The sequence below is a fragment of the Lacerta agilis genome, chromosome 4 (assembly GCF_009819535.1).
Source record: "Lacerta agilis isolate rLacAgi1 chromosome 4, rLacAgi1.pri, whole genome shotgun sequence".
NCBI classification, from domain to species: domain Eukaryota; kingdom Metazoa; phylum Chordata; class Lepidosauria; order Squamata; family Lacertidae; genus Lacerta; species Lacerta agilis.
Genome location: NC_046315.1, coordinates 32,538,239 through 32,554,130, shown reverse-complemented (window position 1 = coordinate 32,554,130; position 15,892 = coordinate 32,538,239). Strand labels below are relative to the sequence as shown.

Genomic DNA, 15,892 nt, shown 5'->3' with positions numbered 1-15,892 from the left:
TGTGCTCTTCCAAGCCCACATTCCCAGCATGTTGGCAGTGATTATTATGCTGGCTTGGTCATGTACATAGAATGGATGAAGAAGAAGAAGAAGAAGAAGAAGAAGAAGAAGCAGAAGAAGAAGAAGAAGAAGAAGAAGCTGATATGGCAGCATCCCCAAGAATGTGGGTGGAGAGGGGAAGTTCAACTATTTCTCTCTTTGCCAGGTTCCCAGTAAAATCACCCCTTTGAAGTTATTGTTTTCATTTCAAGGGAAGCTCCTATTGGTGCCAATGGATGCTTCATTTGAAATGCAGATATCCTTGAAGAGGGGGGTTTTCTCAAGAACCTGGCAGAAAGAAAAATAAAGGAACCACTGCCTCTCCTCACCACTCACTATGGAGATTGTTCAGGTTTTTGTTCATATGACTCCCCAAAATATATGTACATTAACTGCATCCAGGTGACTAACGTCACATCTAGCTGCAACACAAGTAGCTGCATAGGATTGCAACCTTGGTGTCAAAGAGGCACAGCAGAAGGATAATAAAAGTTATCTTTACTCAGTCTGCCCCTTTGAACAGCATGTGCTGCATTTCCTCTCCTCAATGAAGGTTGTCATAAAATCAAAGAACTGCTGATTTAAAAGAGACCCCAAGGGCCATCCAGTCCAACCCGCTGCAGTGCAATAATTTCAACTAAAACATCCATGACAGATGGCCATTCAACCTCTACTTAAAAAATTCAAATGAAGAAGAACCCATCGCCTTCTAAAGAAGTCTGTTTCACTGTTGAAAAGCTCTTAGTGTCGGAAAGTTCTTCTAGATATTTAGTCAGAATACCCCTTGGTTTCTTTGTTGGTTGGAAGACATTGGTTCGGGTCCTACCCTTTGAAGCAGGAGAAAACAAACTTGCTCCATCATCCATGTGACAGCCTTTTAGATATTTGAAGATGGCTATCACTGAACTAACAGAAAAAGAGCTAAATAAATTAACTGATAAGACACTTTTATTGACACCATACAGGAAGCTGGTTGCAAGAACATTCTCAAAGTAGACAGTTTATAATTAGCAAACATTGCATTATCTACACAAATATTTGCTGTACTAAAGTGATTGCCACTGATGTCAATCCGCTCTCCTCTGTTCCACGAACAGGAATAAAGTAACACAGTAGAAGTCCAGGTTAATTTACACAAAAGCAGCTGCCCTATCCTTATCACTAGAGAATAGCCTCAGTGCCAACTAATAATAAAAGTGATGCTGTTGATTATGTTGTTTCAGTTCTTTGCCCTTCCTCCTTTGAGAACTTAAGGTGGCTAACATGAAAAATCCACACACACAAATGAAACCACAGCACAAAACACCATATAAGGTAAAATATAAGAGCCAACTTTTAATTACGCATGTTGACTCTCCCTTTATGATCAAAAGGCTTGCTGGAACAAATGGATCTTAAGGTGTTGCATGAGTGAAAATAATGTGGAGGAAGGTGTCCCTGATCTCAACAGGGAGGGATTTCCAAAGCCAGGGTGCCCCCATTATGAAGGCCTTGCCTTGTATAGCAGCTCCCGTGCCCTGTTGACCGGGTGTCAACTACACTTCTTAAAACCCAAGTTGGTTGCTACTGGGGAAGGCATTCCTTCAGGAAATTGGGTCCTCCTGAGCCATTTGCAACTTTGTAGATCAGTACCAACATCTTGAATTGGGCCTGGTAGCTTGCTGGCAGCCAGTGCATTGCTTTCAGGACTGGTGTTCTGAGATCCCATTTAGATGACCTATTCAGAAATTGGGCAGCAGCATTCTGTACTGCTGCCACTTCCAGACAGTATTCAAAGAAAGTTCCCTGTAGAGTGCATTGCAATAATCCAATCAGGAAGTTATCAGAGCATACACTACTGCAACCAAGTTATCCAAGTCCAAGACTGGTTTAAGCAGATGATCTAGCACAGGCATGTCCAACAGGTAGATCGTGATCTACCGGTAAATCATTGAACGTCTGTGGTAGATCATGGGTAGATCACTGGCTCCCCCAAAGAAGCTTAACAACTTTCAACTTTTACCTGAACCCCAAAAATGGGGCTCCCCTCCTCCCTAAAAAAGCTCAACAACTCTGACCTGAACCCCCAAAAAGGGGGTAGATCACTGCCAATTTTTAACTCTGTGAGTAGATCGCGGCCTCTTGGGAGTTGGCCACCCCTGATTCTAGCAAAAGCTGGATATAGACTTCTTGCCACTGAGGCCATATGAGCCTCCTGTGAAAATCTGAAATCTAGGAGTAGTCCTAGACTATGCACCTGCTCTCCAAGGGGAAGTGCCTCCCTGTTATTAATATGTCATATACCAAATTCTAAGACCTGGGAATCACCTACCCACAAAGCTGCTACCTTTATTAGGATTCAGATTCTGTTTAATGATCTTGATCCTGCCAATCACTGCCTCCAGACAGCAGCCCAGCACTTGCGCAGGCTCTCCTGAATCGGATGGTGTGGAGCAAGAGAGTTGAGCGTAATACACATACTGGTAATGACACACTTCAAATTACCAGATGACACCTCCCAGTGGTTTCATGTAGATATCAAATAACATGGGAGACAGGATAGAACCTTGTAGAACTGTTATAAGGCCAAGCAGAAGACCCCTAATGCTTCTCTCTGGTAACAGCCAGAGGAGTGGAACAACTGCAGTACCATACCTCCTTTTCCCAACCCACAGAGTATCTCCAGGAGGATACTGTGGTTGGTAGTCTTTAAAGCCACAACAGATGAAAGACCAATCAGTAAGGTAGTGCTCTTTTCATCTCTCTTCCAAAAAAGTGAGGATATTTTCTTTATTGGAATTAGCATTCATTGGTTAGTGAGATTGCCAGTATGAAGTGCAAAAAGTCTCTTTTTTTTGCATCTCAAATACTAATTTTTGTTCTATCACAAGTCCTCATGGACTTGAGCTACAAAACCCAATGCCAGAATTCCATTCCTTCCCTGTATGGGGGAACATCCACCTCCCATGCAAGAAGAGAAGTGATGGGACTCTCCCACAGGGGTAACATGGGCAACAATATGGAGGCAATTTGCCCTATCAGGGAGAACAGGCTATTTAAGCCCACTCCACCCCACACTCTCCCCTCTTTTCATTGAAGTTAATATTGGCCAACGGAACCATGGTGTACATGTCAGGTTCATATACCCAAATAGCACACATAGGAGGAGGAAGGAGTTTCTTTGAACCTTGCTGCATAATCTCAAGTGTGTGGCTGGTAGTTGGCTTAGGAGATGGGATAGTTGAAATCATCCCATCAATCCACCTAACCACCCAGACCTCATCGGTTTTGGTTAATTTGGTTTAATTGTTCTGATTGGCAGATTTAGTTGTTATATTTTAATAAATATGATCTGTTACTCATCTTTATTGTCTCAAGTCTTCTCGGGTGCGTTGGTGATAAAACTATTAGACTTTAAAAGTGTCCCAAGATGCCTTTTGGAGTTTTTGTTGTCATCAATACTACTACTCTGTGGAACTTTGAAATATGAATATGACTGTGATCCTTTTTCTGTATGGTTTGATTTTACAAGGATGGCACCATATATCAAACTGCAGTTTTGTAGGTGGCATTTCTAGAGGACAGTTGTTTAAGGATGGTTTCCAAGGTAAGAGCACAGCAACAGTTTCAAGCAAGAGGCTCCAAGGAGACATGGCATATCTCCTTCAGTTCATCCCTACTGTAGGAGCAAGTAAGTAACCCCACGTCAAATCCATTGCTGTATTAGAAGAAGAAGAAGAAGAAGAAGAAGAAGAAGAAGAAGAAGAAGAAGAAGAAGATCAGCTTCTAAAACGAATTCCAGTTCAGTCTGAGGGAAGCCACCAGTTGCCCTAGCAAACACTGTAATACATGTTAATGCTCACATCTGCCTCAAGCCACCTGTCTAGGGCAGCCAAAACTATTGTAACAACCGGAACAGATTCATGCCAACAGCAGGCTTCCTTCTAGGAAGGAGAATCGAATCAGTAAATGATAAGCAACAAATCAACACCCACATGATTCATAGCATGTCTGGGAAAAGAATGGAGTGGCTTTGAGGGCATTCACCTATGTGTAATGTCATTCCAATGATAAACTGACATTACCGGGTCTACATGGCATCTACCCAAGTGTTCTAATGTGAAATGACTGATATGGAACTTATCCCTACAGTTGCCCTCCATGCCTGAGAATTAGAAAGGGGCTAATGTAAAACCAATTTTTAAAAAAAGGAACCCAGGAAATTATATGCCACAAACCTAAATGGTTTTTAAAAGGTTTAGACATTCATGGAGTATAAGTCTGTCTATGGCTACTAGCCATGATAGCTGTGAATTACCTCCAGTACTAAGGGAGTATGTCTCCAAATACCAGTGCAAGAGGGGTGAGTGCTGCTGGACTTAAATACGGCTTGTGGGTTTCCCATAGACTAGGCACGTCCAACAGGTAGCTCATGATCTACTAAAAGATCACTGGACATCTGGTGGTAGATCACTGGTGCATCACTGGCTTTCCTCCTCCCTAAAAGAAGCTACACAATTTAGACCTGAACCCCTAAAAAATGGGCCTTCCTCTTTCCTAAAAAAAAGCTGAACTTTGACCTGAAGGCCCCAAAAGGGGGTAGATCATAGTCTCTTGGGAGTTGGCCACCCCTGCCATAGGCATTTGGCTAGCTACTGTGAGAACAGAATGGTGGAGTAGATGGCTTTTAGCCTAATCCATCAGGGCTCTTCTTATGGTATTTAGAGGCATATGGTATTAGGACATCATAAAGCTGGCTGTGATTTTGTACAAGTGCCATGGGGAGGGGCAGTAACTGTGAAAGAACTGTTCTGTTGTTACAGCAGTGTTTCATTTGAACCATGGATAGGCTCTGGGGCTTTTTCCAGTGCCACTTTCTATTCTGCAAGATGTGAAGTAGCACCAACACAGAAGACCTTTGGGCAGGGACATGATGAATTTCCCTTACCATTAATTAACCATGGCGAGTCTCTAATGTCTAGGCCTGATGACATAGCTTCAACTTTGAGTTCTGGTATCTAACCTGCATGGAAGAAGACATCCTCTGGGGCATAAAGAGATTGTGGAATATGGAAAAAAATGACCTACTGTGCTGTTCTAGACAGAATGGTGGGCCCATCTTTGTGCCATCTACCAATGTTCTGAGTTGATCTCAAGGAGTGTCACACAAATATATTGAATTGTTGTAAGATTGGAAGTTTGTACAGAATAGAGTTAATTTCAAAGTTCTGCTAAAGTTGTCAGGCATGTTTTTTGTTTGGGAAACTACAGGCGATGTATGTCTCTATGGGAGCTGACTGTTGACTTCTTGATACTGATAAATGGCCTATGAAGGCTAAGAGAAGATTGAAGAAGATGACTCATCCTTGTTCCCTTTAACCAGGGCAAGGAGGAAAGCTAGCCAATTTTCTGCAGATTCCAAGTGTGACACAGACTAAGAGAGAAAGCAGATTTTTTTCTGGCTCTTTAAGCCAGCAGCATTTTGGGGTACTGGCTACCTTCCACCAGAGATCTGATATGAGGCAGTGGATTTGGCTGTTTGTTGGAATATTTAATCTACGTATATTTGAGAATAAACTCAAATATTATACAACACTATAAGCCTCCAGTGATCTCCTCCCCCCAAAAAACCAATCCTGGGTGAGTGCTGCACCCCAGAAATTTCTTGTTGGTGAAAGAGAGTGAGCATAACAATATGCACTAAGGACTAGGTCTCCCAGGACTCAGTGGGACTTGCTTCTGAAAAAACATAGGATTGCACTGGCACACATTTACAGATAGCCCCCTTGGCCCTCCAAACTAAAAAGGCTACTCACCAGGAAGAGCAGGCCAACTCTGTCTCCATGTCTATTCAGGCAGCACTGTTACAGGACCTAATATCACCCGCAACATCAGGGGTTCGTGCAACTGTAGAAATTGGACTGTAGTCCACAAAAACTTATGCCATACAACATTAGTCATCAGTCTTCTAGGTGCCACAAAAGTCTCCATTGTTTATGTTGATAAAACTGCATTTATAATGGAGATTTTGTGATGTGTTGAACTATTGTATATTTGCTTGGAAAACTTTTTATGATACTCCAGGCTTACTGTTTAAGAAATTAAAATAATTTCCCAGTTAAAAAGCTAGTTTCCCCATGACAACATCAACACTTCCCTAAGCAATGCAATGACAGGATCTTTGTTTCTCCTTTTGGTTTTGGGAAATCAGAAAGTTTCATTGTCAATTACAGCATTTTGATGCAAACGGTACAACGCCATAGCAGAACAACTGATTTATTTCATCTTTACAGAGCTTTGTACGGCACATCATACTGTGTATGACATTTCATCTCAATCAGAGCATTATTGGTATCCATCTTCTCAAGACACAATGGAGTGTGCCTCCAGGGGTGAAGTCAAACAGCTGCGTTAGCAGCACCAAAGTGACCTCCCTGGGGGGCAAGCCTGGGTGGTGTCTATGGAAGTCCTGGGCTGCCGAGACAACAAGTCCCCCCTCTACGACTCCCTGATGTGATCCAAAGGACAGCAGAGCAATATGTTTGGCACCAGCTTGGCTGCAGGAATTGCCAGAGGCAAACAAGTCACCATCTAACCGTCCAGATTTGTGTAGGATTTACTCCTTAGCCTTTTCTTCTCCAGAAGATATCCCACAAGGCAGCAGAGGTTTAGGATCAGAGTTTTCCTTCTCTTAGACAGGCTACTTTCCCAAGTTGGTGAACCCCATCTGCCCTCATTTTCCCTCTATAGCACATGCAGAAACCTGTCTTTGCATGCAGAGGAAGCCCCTAACTCACCAAGTGTTTGAGACACATCATTGAGCTATGGGGACAATGAGAGAAATTTACCCCCCCCCAAAAAAAAACCCAACATTATCTTAATAAACACCACCACCACCACCCTTTCCCACTGTGTCTTTTCTGCCAAAAATGAAGTTGATTTTCCTTCTCCTACATACCAAATTGAGTTAAAATCTTTTAACTCCATCTTGAGCTATCATGGTCACGTGACACACATTTTTAGAACCATCAAAATGCCAGGCCATTTTATCCTCTTCAATACCATTTTATTCAACAAGAAATCAATGCTTTACTCTTTATTATTTCATGTGCATGGAATTATTCAAGAGCCTAATGTGCATGAACTAACATATGTTCATTAGAAGCAAAAAACAAAACAAAACAGGAAAAGACATTGATTTAATCTCCTGGGCCATAATAGACAAGACTGCTCAAGTATGCCATGTCAAATGCCAGCTCTTCTCAAAATCCATGCCACGTTTTCCTTTAAGACTATGGGTTTATTTTAGTCTATGTGCAATACACTGCAACATCATTACCTCACAGCTCATTCATCTCCTGCAATGAAATGAAACCTTGCATTTACATGCATTTACATAAACAAAACTTCCTCCTCTTTCTTCTCCTCTCAGTGCACAATTATCTATGAAGGTGATGGTGGGAGGAAAATCTCCCTAAGTACCCCATGTAATTCAGTTGTAATAATATGCCCATGCAGATCACACAGTGAAGTTTAAATGAGTGGCTGTTAAACTGCACTCCAAGGAGGCTAATCGGGAGTTCTTCACAGACAAGTTCAACAGTGTTGAACAAGTTCTTCGGAAAAACATTCATGCCTTAGGATTGCCAGGTCATCTGCAGCTCAGACCCTGAGACTCAAAGGACACATGTAGTGAACACTACCACCTCATTCTGCTTAAGTGCAAAAGCTTTCTGCACCCTGTAGAGCTAATAATAATAATAATAATAATTTTATTTATACCCCGCCCTTCCCATCCAGAAAACCGGGCTCAGGGCGGCTAACATCAATTAAAATCACAGCAAAAAAACATAAAAACGATCAATTTAAAATAACAGATTAAAATACAAATTTAAAAATTCAATTAAAACTGCAGGTCTCAATTTCAAAATAACCCACCAATAAAAGATGAAGCATAAATATTAAACAGAAACCAACCCAAAGGCCAGGTGGAACAGCTAGTATTTGTGGTTTTTGCAAGTTTACTGCCACCAAGCCATTCCATCCACAGACTGGGCCAGTCCTAACTACGTAAATGCTACCCTGGGAAAGAAACAGATTATTGACAATAAATTTGCAGGAAAGGATCTGATCACAGATCACTCACAGTTTTTTTAAATAGGCATAGTTGTACATTCCCCATGGATTGAAAAAAGAGTTGTAATGAAATTATGACCATGCAGGTTTGTGTTGCCAGCTTTATAAGAGAGGTTATGAACTGTCTGTATTATTATTTCAGCTACTGAGGGGATAGCCCATTGCAGGCACCCCGTCTGCTCAGCACCCTAGGCAGTTATCTGGGTTGCCTGCCCCCAAATTTAAATTATTGGCTTTCAAATTATGGCTGGCTCCACATCCAGTGCACTCCTACAGCTAATGCTTAAAGCCGCATTCACACAATGTTAGCCACAATCCATACAGATCCTGCAGTTTCTTGGCAAATACTGCTATTTTTTTTCCTCAAACCAGGTTCACTCCGATTAGAAAACTTGGATGCAGCGTAAGCAGCAGAGTGAACATACCCAGCAGCCATCACACAGACACAGACTACAGTTTAATGAATAGAAGTTTGTGGGGTTGCAGAGGTGGGGGAACAAAAAATGTCCTGTGCATCAGGTGGAGAAATCTCTGTCCTCTCTCTGATGTGAAATGACTCCATGCAAATGCAACCTGCAACACCGGGGGAGGGGTCACCTCGCTGCATTTTGAGACACTAATGGGAACCCTTCATTTCCATTTGAAAATGATTCTATCCATGGATTGCATTGTTACATGCCACCCAAATCTCCAAGCGGTGCAAGATTTCAGGGGTCCAGGCACTTACTCAGGATTTGTGCTTCCCTTGGAAATGAGGCACAGTGGAGACTGTGGTATCTTCATGATATACGATACGATACGATATCTTTATTGTCATTGTCCCATACAGAACAACGAAATTGAAAATCTACACCTGGTTAACCCCCTAAAAACTCTGTTGTTGTTGTTGTGTTCAGTCGTTCAGTCGTGTCCGACTCTTCGTGACCCCATGGACCAGAGCACGCCAGGCACGCCTATCCTTCACTGCCTCTCGCAGTTTGGCCAAACTCATGTTAGTAGCTTCGAGAACACTGTCCAACCATCTCATCCTCTGTCGTCCCTTCTCCTTGTGCCCTCCATCTTTCCCAACATCAGGGTCTTTTCTAGGGAGTCTTCTCTTCTCATGAGGTGGCCAAAGTACTGGAGCCTCAACTTCAGGATCTGTCCTTCTAGTGAGCACTCAGGGCCGATTTCTTTGAGAATGGATAGGTTTGATCTTCTTGCAGTCCATGGGACTCTCAAGAGTCTCCTCCAGCACCATAATTCAAAAGCATCAATTCTTCGGCGATCAGCCTTCTTTATGGTCCAGCTCTCACTTCCGTACATTACTACTGGGAAAACCATAGCTTTAACTATACGGACCTTCGATACCCCACAACTAATACAGATACTCCCTTAGAGACTGCCTTACACTGCGTTAAAACCAAAATCGCTTTTGGATAGAAACTGTTTCTCAGGCGGCTAGTCCTGGTCTTTATAACCCTGTACCTTCTTCCAGAAGGCAGAAGCTGAAAGAGATCATTTCTGGGGTGCGCACTATCCTGCACTATCTCTGCAGCTTTCTTATGGCACCTGGAGGTATACCCTAGATTTGATCCAAGGTGGGAAGAGTGCAACCAATTATTCTCTCCTCAGCCTTTACAACCCTGGACAGCATTGTTCTTTCCCTGACTGTGCAACTCCCAAACCACACACACAGACCATAAGTTAATACACTCTCAACAGTACAATGGTAAAATGCCATCAACAGGTCCTTTGAGAGATTATTTTTTCCGGAGGATTCTCAGAAAATATAACCTCTGCTGTGCTCTCTTCATCAGGTCTTTGCTGTTTTCTCCCCAGGTTAGGTCATCTCTCAACTCCGTTCCCAGAAATCAAAACACCGATACCTGTTCCACACACTTCCCCTCAATAATAAGTGGCTGAATATTCAATTTACATTTCATAAAGTCCACAATAATCTCTTTTGTTTTCTTTAAGTTGAGGAGTAAGTTGTTTTCCCTGCAACCACTCCGCCAACTGCTCAACTTGCTTCCTATAGGCCGCCAGCCGCCTCCCCCTCTCCAGCCGTGATTAAACCAACCACCATTGTATCATCTGCAAACTTAATGATGTTATTACTGGGGTATTTGGGGGCACAATCAGCTGTATAGAGCGTATATAAAAGCGGGCTCAACATGCACCCCTGCAGCGTTCCCATATTCATAATGAGATCCACAGAGATGTGGGAACCCATCCTGACCGTTGGGAACTGTTTGATAGAAAATCTAATATCCACCTGCATAAGCCCGGTGGAAGTCCCAGGTCTAATAGTTTGGGCACCAATCTATGCGGAAGAATAGTATTAAATGCAGAACTAAAGTCTACAAATAACAATCTAGCATAGTTCCCTTGTTTCTCCAAATGAGTCAGGACAGCACGTAGAGCCATTGCCACAGCATCCTCCGTGGATCTCTTTGCCTTATACGCAAACTGGTAGGGGTCGAATCCCACTGGCAAACAAGATATGATGCGATTCCGCACCAGGGTTTATTTACACACACACACACACACACACACACACACACACATATATATATATATATATATATAACCTGAGCCTAGTATAGAGAGGCTCCTATCATTGCACTCTGTGTTGGTCCTGTTTGTCACATGGCTGCCATGTTGGAGTCAAACTGTCAGCCCACATTGTGTTGTGACCATCCCCACCCCTCCCCGCTCTCCATCCTGCTGTGTTTAACAGGCCAAAACAATTTTCTCCAGCCCACATCAGGCAAACTTCAATCCTAAAACAAAACTCTCATTGTCTCTTGCCAACTATCTCCCTCTGAGCTCAGGCAGGGGCTGCTCCCAAGAGCCATCTAGCTTAATGGCCCACCATCCTGCCATTTGTTAGGTCAGCAACTTGGCCATTACTAAGTAATTACCTCATGAAGAAGCTGGTCTGTGTTATTTCCGACACCAAGAATTCAGAGGCTTGCTTAAATTCTAATGTTTAACTGAATCCAGAGATTTAGGGGAGTCTGACCCCCCTCCAAAATACTCAACAACATCATAACAATATGCTTGATATCAGGCACATCCCCACATAGCGCAACACAACCAAGGCCACAATTCTGCTACAATCTAAAAGCAGGACATAACCAGCATGCAGAACAAATAACTCAATCGTCAATCACAAATATAGGGCTGATACAACCAAAAAAACCCACACAAACACAAACAATAGATCAGATAATCACTCATTTTCCCCCCTAGTTCCCTTCTACAACCATTGTGATACAGTATAGTAGCGTGTGGTACTGTGGTGGGAGTGAGACACCATGTCAACGACCTTGAGCTCCTTGGAGGAAAGGTGGGATATTAAACAAACAAAACCACACATAACATACACCCTTTCCCCTGCAATCTTCCTCTCAGTAAGATGATGGAGGGGAAAACAACACAAAAACACTGTTGACTTGTCCGCAACTTGTAAGGTTCCAAGGGCATTTAGCTGGCCATTTCTCCAAACAAAGTGTTGACTAGCTGGTGACATGACTTATAATATCTCCAATTTCAAAAAATTAGCAAAAGACAAGAAAATGTGTATGAAATAAAGCAGGCACATTATGATTTTCAATACTGATTTTCACTTTTCTCTTATTGATTCTAAAGCGTGCGGCAAAGAAGTACGAGAATTAAAAGTAATCAGGAATTCGTTTCTTAAAACTGAACTGAACTCATCAAACAGCAGAAAATAAGTAAGGTAGCAATCCTATACAGTATACATTTACCTGGGAGTAAGTCCCATTGAATTCAATTGGGCTTTTTCTAAGCAGGTATAGGATTGCATTATTTGACTTTGTTCCTGGATAAAACTACACTGTAGTTAATGCACTGCTCTTTTTAAACACCACAAAATGCAATGGGAATACTCAGTTTAAAATTTAGGATCAGAGGAATGAAATGAATCTCAGCAGGAAATGGAGCACATCGTTTCTGCTGAAGTAATATAAGCTGAGAATAAAATCAACTATGTAGTGGCATTCTACCCGTATTCAAACATTCAATAATCTTTTGTTGAATACAGTGCTGGTCAGAATGTTAATACAAAAGCCCATAAACAGTTAATTATTTTCTGCTGAGATACTAAAATTAAACACAAAGTAGTTTTCAAAATAGGAAAAATTAACTTTGTAATATTTCTCAAAACTTCTTACATATTAAGTTGATTTCAATGGAAGCCTGCTGTCTCCCTTTGTACAGTAAAGAGGATTTTTCCTGTTCTGAATATGTTTATTGGTTTGGTAAAAGAAGTAGAAGCAAAAAAGAAATTGAAAGCGAAAGACACAGAGTAACCCTCTCATTCATATTCATAATATATATATAAAAGAAAGCACAGAGAAAAACAGACCCTTTCTTTGGAGAGACAGCAAAGCATGACAACTTACTGATGGCAACTGAGGCCACCCAATTTCTATCAGTTTCTATCTATATTCTGTCCAAATTTCTATCAGCTCTATAACTCACCCCATGGTACCGGGCCAGCTCTGCAGCTGCAGCAAAACTCAGAACTCTCTGGTTTTGCCACTCCACCCCATGCCATACTGAAACATACAGGGAAACAGTATGAGCTCAGGCTTCCTGGTTTGTCTCTCTCCAAGCAGAACAGGAATGGCAAGGAACTGGTTATGTTGGTGTCAGCAGAAGCAAAGTCATCTTTCTCCAGGACCCTCTCAGCATTAAGCATTGTCTGGACTGGGATGCAGGAGGAAAATGGCACCTACTTCCCCAAGCTCCAGTATCTCTCTCCGTTAAGGATGGCTCAGGGGAACCTAGAGATGGAAGTGGGCCCTCAACCCATTAACTGGCAGTTGTGTGCCTGCCCATGTGCAGTAGATAGACTTTTCTCCCCCTTTTGCTATCCTGGGGGTGCTAGTAGAGTTATGGTGTGGCACAGCCTTTGCTAGCCTGGGGCTGATGGAAGCTGCAGTACAAAACATCAGGAGGGTATCAGCTTCTTGCAGACTGGTGTGACAAGAGGTAGCAGAACAGTTCCCAGAACTCTCTGAAACAATAGGGCTCCAAGGTAGCAAACAAGTTCATACAGAAAGTGTCTTCTGAGCCCTCCAATTAGCTCATGGGTTATTACGTGGATGTTTGTGTTATCAACGTAGATTAGGGTGGTCGCTTAATCATTTACATTTTACATACATTTAAGTTTTCCACATGATTATCAGAGTCTGCGTTTGTTGCATTCATTTCCACCTGACCTCGCTTTGCCTATGTAAGTGTGTGTGTGTGTTTTGTTTGCGTTTATTTATTTACAGCAGAGATTATTTCAAACACACACCTGCCATCTTAGGATAACACTTCCTGAGTCTGATCTGATAATATGGACTCTAATACAAAAGCTTGTGCCACAATAAGCATGTTTGCTTTAAAAGTAACACACTCCATGTTGGGTTTGCTCTAAGCCAGAAATAGCTGCTTGCCCACACTACCTTGCCATCTCAACTGTCCATCATTCCCATTCATACTTAGAGACCCTATACAGCTCCATTGACTGACACTGAGTTCCTGTCAGTTCAAGACGACTTGTATTTCAGGACCAACTCGTCTAATGATTTTTACTGGCAGTTAAGTGCAACTAATTCTACTTGGAGCCAGCAGGTGCGCATGCGCAGCCAGCCACATTTCTCTCTCTCTCTCTCTCTCTCTCTCTCTCTTTCCTTAAAAGTTGGCTTTCAATAACCAGAGAGACAACAAACCCCCTTTCCCCTCCCTGCCCCACAAACCTCAGATTTCCCACACAAAAACAGAATAATGGAATTGCAGAGTTGGAAGGGACCCCAAGGGTCATCTGGTCCAACAGGACTAATAACAACATGAAATAAGCTTCCAAAGCTTAAACCAGGCTTGCTGCTTGTTTGTTGACAGAACCTCTGTGTTTTTAATAGAATGAATGAATGAATGAATCTTTATTTGTGTCAGCCATCAGCCATAGCAATAAAACAATACGATATACAAATAATAGAAATAAAAAGTCAATATAAAATACATTTTAGGGTTTTGAATCAATGGACAAATAGTGGATCTTATTCTGATTACCCCAGCCAAAAACTTTGCAACCTTTGCTGTCACCTGCTCATCTTGATCTGCCAAGAGAAAGGACACTGTGGTAGTGGTTGGGCGACCCGGAATGGACAATAAAAGTGTTTTTAATAGAAATTCAGCTGGTGAAAAACCTCCATGGCAAGTCTGTCTGCCACGCACCTGTAAGGAAGCCTCTTCCTCTCTCTCCCACACCACAATAGAAATGGCTTGTGTGGGTGAAAAGCGCACGGTTTCGCCTATATATATATATTTATATACCTTCATGTCTCGGGAGTGAAGCTAGGTTTCAGGGAACGAGCTAGTAGACGGTTTTGCCGGCTGCTTAACGGGTCCTCAGCTGCTTATGTGCTCCGTCTCTATGGCAAAGCGAACATTTCCCTCGGAGGCTTAAAATTTCTGCCGGCAGAAGCTCCCCCCCGCCCTACCCCGTCACCGCCACGCGCTGCCTCTCCAGCCAAAAGCGAAAGTTTCACAATGAAGCTCGAAGTCTTTGGGGATTCTTTCCTCTCTCTTCCCCCCCCACCCGCACCCCCAATATCATTATCGCCGTGATTCAGTCCTGAGTGCCTTGTTGGTGTTGCAATGGTTAAAAGGGGGAGGGGTGGAAGGGGAAAGTCGTGACGTGCGAGAGGAAGTCGGGGTGGAGGGACGAGAGTTGCAGCTCGGACTTTTTCGGCATGGAGGAAATTCCCTCGCTGGGTGAGCCGGTCACCGGGACGTTCCCCACCCCGCTGAGTTGCCGGAAAACCCGGACCGGTGCGGCTACTACGGAGAGGACTAGTAGTCAAGGCTCCAGGGATGCTTTTGTTGTTGTCCTCAATGCAAATAGAGCTGCACACCGTTCGTTAAGGGCTTGCAAAAAAAAATCTGTTTGTTTTTAGAAACCTGCACGAAGTTCTTTATGAAAACCGGAGTCCTTTCGCTTTCACCATTTTTGGTGGACTTTTGCTTTCTGCGGGAATTGTTACTTTCCTAGGCTGTGTGTGTGTGTGTGTGTGTGTGTGTGTGTAGGATCCACTGGGTCTTTAGGAATGATTACTCTCTCTTCTCCAGCCAAGGTTGTCAACATGGTCAATAGGCTGGTCAGATTGAGCAAAAAAAGGGGGGGGAGTGAGTGCATTTACTGGTTTTGAGAATATGCTTCCAGAACAAGGAGTGGTATCCTGTAAATATTCTGATTGATTTTTGAAACTAAAATAAAGTAACTCTGGCCTTGGCAGTGACAAAACCTGGCCCAACAAGAGATAAAATAAAGTTGTGATCATTTCTTCAGGGCAATTGCCTCTATATATCTATCTAAAGCAGTGTTTCACAACCTTGGGTTTCCAGCTGTTTTTGGACTACAACTCCCATCACCCCTAGCTAGCAAGACCAGTGGTCAGGGATGATGAGAACTGTAGTCCAAAAGCAGCTGGAGACTCAAGGTTGGGAAACACTGATCTAAAGCCACCTACATGTACTGTGGTCAAGTATTGCTTTGCGTACCTGCGATATATGGTGCTCTCTCATTCGTACCTTTACACTTCTTTGTAAAATTCAGTGCATCTACCCTGGGCTTTTGATTTAAGTACTCCTCCTCTCTCCTTTAAGGGTTTGTAACACTGAGAAGCCTTGTACAGAAGCTGACAGATAGCCAGCCAGGACTGGGGATGAGGATGTG

The 15,892-nt window shown here is 42.8% G+C and overlaps 1 protein-coding gene across 1 annotated transcript in view; it reads right to left on the bottom strand.

Annotated features, from left to right (window-relative positions):
* The window catches only part of NFKBIZ (NFKB inhibitor zeta), a 37,956-nt gene extending 23,333 nt beyond the window's left edge, over nucleotides 1–14,623 (bottom strand). The window contains exon 1 of the mRNA XM_033146670.1: nucleotides 14,491–14,623. The gene's annotated coding sequence lies outside the window, so the exon portion shown is untranslated. The remainder of the gene's footprint in view (nucleotides 1–14,490) is intronic.
* Between the last annotated feature and the right edge of the window lie 1,269 nt (nucleotides 14,624–15,892).